The sequence below is a fragment of the Saccopteryx bilineata genome, chromosome 4, assembly GCF_036850765.1.
Source record: "Saccopteryx bilineata isolate mSacBil1 chromosome 4, mSacBil1_pri_phased_curated, whole genome shotgun sequence".
Taxonomy (NCBI): domain Eukaryota; kingdom Metazoa; phylum Chordata; class Mammalia; order Chiroptera; family Emballonuridae; genus Saccopteryx; species Saccopteryx bilineata.
The window spans coordinates 234,482,827-234,486,796 of NC_089493.1; the positions used below are offsets into that span (position 1 = coordinate 234,482,827).

Consider the following 3,970-nt stretch of genomic DNA (forward strand, 5'->3'; position numbering starts at 1 on the left):
CATGATATCTCAACCATCTGTATGAACGATAATGGAGGATAAGAGTAAATATTTTATAAAGTTCCATGCCAACATAATACTACAGTGTGTCCGTAAAGTCATGGTGCAATTTTGACCGGTCACAGAAAAGCAACAAAAGACAATAGAAATGTGAAATCTGCACCAAATAAAAGGAAACTCTCCCAGTTTCATACCTATTCAGTGCAGTTCGATGTGGGCTCACGCACAGATTTTTTAGTACTCCTTAGGTAGCTATCCCGTATAGCCTCTACAGACTCGTCACTGACTGATGGCCTACCAGAACAGGGTTTCTCCACCAAACTGCTGGTTTCCTTCAACTGCTTATCCCACCAAGTAATGTTATTCCTATGTGGTGGCACTTCGTTATAAATGCGCTAATATTCACGTTGCACTTTGGTCATGGATTCGAATTTAGTGAACCACAGAGCACATTGAACTTTCCTCTGTATCGTCCACATCTCGACTGGCATGGCCGTGGGCTGCTTCGCTGTATATACGGTGTTACGTCATCATCTGCGCATGCGCACATGCTGCCACATCATCCTACAGAAACTGGGAGGGTTTTCCTTTTATTTGGTGCATATTTCACATTTCTATCGTCTTTTGTTGCTTTCCTTTGACCGGTCAAAAGTGCACCATGACTTTACGGACACACTGTATATAAATAAGAATATCAAATTCTACAGCAAAAATTGTATAAAGGCAGCATTAATTTAGCATTATGTTTTTACAGTGTTAACAGCATTTCTCATTTATATTCAATTATCAGGCATAGAATTATTTTGGTTAATTCTTTTGATAAACATATTAGCTATATTTCCATAGTTTTGAGTTACCTTTTATTACATACAATTTAAATATTTAAATGGAGGCACAAATGATGATAACATCATGCAACTTGAAATATATCTAAACAAATTAAAAATATATTTTCTAGTTAAAGTTTGAATACATAAAGTTTATATGTAAAATTACATGAATTATATCCATTCAGTTTTTACTAAGATACATGACAATATGTAGGAAGTGATGCAATTGTGGTAAAATATTTTGTTTTCAATCTTTAACAATAAAAATTTCTAAACATTCTGAGTGGCTCAATAACTTTAAATAATTAAAAATTATATCCTCTGGAAATGCAACCCTACAACAGTTCCCAAAACACAGTCAGATAAAGCAAAGTTTGGTATGAGTATTTCCACTCAACAGATGCTATTCAACAGAATGGAATATATTTACAATATTTATTTTACCTTAAAAAAGATATTTAATATAGAGTTTATTTGTGTTTATTCACAAAATATGCATACAGTTTTCAACTGGATGCTAATTAGAGCAGATTGAAAAGACTAATTTATTAGCAAAGTCAGCCTATCATTCTTTCCTAAGGGTTTTAAGTGAAAACTAAAAGCCTATTCTGAGAGAGAAAGAAAATTGTGTGCCACTGGATAGAGAAAATAACTGAATGGGTGACACATACTCTAACTTTGCTTAATTAATATGTAGCCTCAGACAACTCTATATTTATCTAGTCATAGATAAATAGAATACTATTCAAAAGAACTCAGATTATTATCATCTTTGAGAAACAGCCAAAGTATCCTGAAATGTTTTTTTCTGCAGTTTTACATTTACTTTCCAAGTGAGATACATATAGTAAGCTGGATGGAACTGATTATATATTTATTTATATCAAATACCAGTAATTTCATTTCTTCTCTTATTTATTGCTATTACTTTAAGTATACTAGATGATTAAACTTAACACTGTATATAAAATCAAATATTTTATATAAGATTAAATATTTTTAAGGTCACATATCATAAACATATAGGATTTAATGTGTTCTTTCTTTAATTTACTTATATAATAATTACCTAGATGAGGAAACAATTCTAGTTTACATATATCTCTCTCTCTATATATATTTTTTACCATGGCTCAAACATTTACAATCTCAAGTTTACAGAAACATAATGACTGAATTAGTTTAAAAAATACATTATTAATTCATAGTATTTTACATTCTTTAACTCTTAATCTTGCAGGAACTCTAATGAATATGTGTTAATGATTATAAAACATAGTAATAATCAGCACAGTTTGGTAAATTTGGTATTCTGTTCACATAAAAGATTCATTTTAATGGTATTAAAATTTTGTTAATTGGCTAAAGCATAGAAGGTGGCTCAAAGAATATTTACTAATATTCAGCTGTAGGAAGATGACCCCTACCATAGCCATTTGAATTAGTTAGGGGAAACAAGTTATTTTTTTAAAGCTCTTAGTTTATTAATCCTCTCATGAAAAATCTGCAAATATCACCACAGATAGAGTCTTTGAAGACTCTTTACTCCTGTTGTTCCATCTTCTAGGTCACTTTTGGCCAACACCAACATTGGCATTTTCAGTCCCCCTAATTTTCTTCATTCTGTTCTTGTGTTCTTTTCCCTGTATTCTTAAGGTCTTTTTCTTCTCATAAAGATCGTGTCTTGCATGTCTATGTTTGGGTTTATTTTTCTTTGCGTAATCCAAGGAATCATAAATCATGTGAAATCCAGTTGTCCTGCCACCAACAAAATGAGTTCTGGATCCAAATACAAAGATGACATCTGGTATGGCCTTGTACCTTTTGGTTATTTTTTTTCTCTCCAAATTTCTTTCCTAAGTACTGTTGCTTTCACAGGTGAAGGATGTTGATGACTATTTGTTTCTGGTGAAGTAGTCTGTTGGTCATGCACTTTCTGGTCCAAATAGTTACTAGGTCATTCATGATGGTGACAAACTTTAAGCAGCCAGGAAAAAAAAAAAGAGTCTAAGTAATTTTTTCTACTTTATTTTTCTTAACTGATTAGGGGCAGGTGATTGGAAGAGTATCAAACAATACTGTAATGTTTTAACACATGCATTTATATTGCTTGACATAAATAACTTAAATGCTGCTAGAAAAGTATAAATATCTCCCTTTAAATTTACATTTGCATTCTCTCTGCTATTATTTTTAGCCAGCCATTTGACTAGGATTGACAATTTCAGTATTCTTGTAAAAACAGTGATTTTCTTTAAGTAATGATGTTTATTATGTTCTTTCTGTATGACAATTCCCAAGTTTGATGTATCATATTAATTTGTTTTGTAGGAGTTGATCAATTAACTTGAGAAAACTCTTATGTACTTCTGATTCAATCATATAACAAACATAATTTAATATAAATGGTGCATAAGACATTGATTTTATCCAACTGCTCTGTAGAATTAGTGTCACTAAAGAAAGCAGCCAAGCTAAACTAACAATATTAAGCATTAGTGCAATTTATCTCTTGCTATAATGAACAGTAAATGATATAATGACCAACAAGATTAATGATAAAACAAACATGCTAGTTAGATTCACACTATAGAAGACCAATTCACAATGTTACTTGGAAATCAGTAATTTGAAGATGAACTGAACCAACAGGAGGGTAAAATCAGTAAGAGTGAAAAGGAAAACTCTTCTTGGAACATGTTAATTGCTATAGGCTTTTAAACATACATTCAAGATTTCATGGGTTATATTTTTAAAAAGCAAAAACAATAAAGATCATAATAATTTCTTTAAAAGAAGTTAAAAACATTGCACGTATCCAATATAGTCTATCAGAAGAATATTTATGTGATGCAATAGACAATAAGAAACAATCAGTTTCCCAGGACTGATTCTCAGGTAAAACTTCTTAGTTGAAAATATGCAAATAAAACTGAGACTTATTTAAATTAGAAAAAAATGTTTATAATAAAAGATAACATTTAAATTCTTAAGAGAGTAACTTTTCAAAGTAAATTGTTTTTTAAGCATTTATATGCTTAAAGCTTTGTTAGTATATATTAGAAGCTCAATAAATATTGGTTGAACACATTTTTAAAGTTCAGTATATCTAATTATCAGTTTTATGGTTTTAAACATAA

General features: G+C 30.5%; 1 pseudogene; it reads right to left on the reverse strand.

Moving 5' to 3' along the window:
- Positions 1 to 2,398: 2,398 nt before the first annotated feature.
- On the reverse strand, positions 2,399 to 2,795 carry LOC136336294 (small ribosomal subunit protein eS24 pseudogene; annotated as a pseudogene).
- Between the last annotated feature and the right edge of the window lie 1,175 nt (positions 2,796 to 3,970).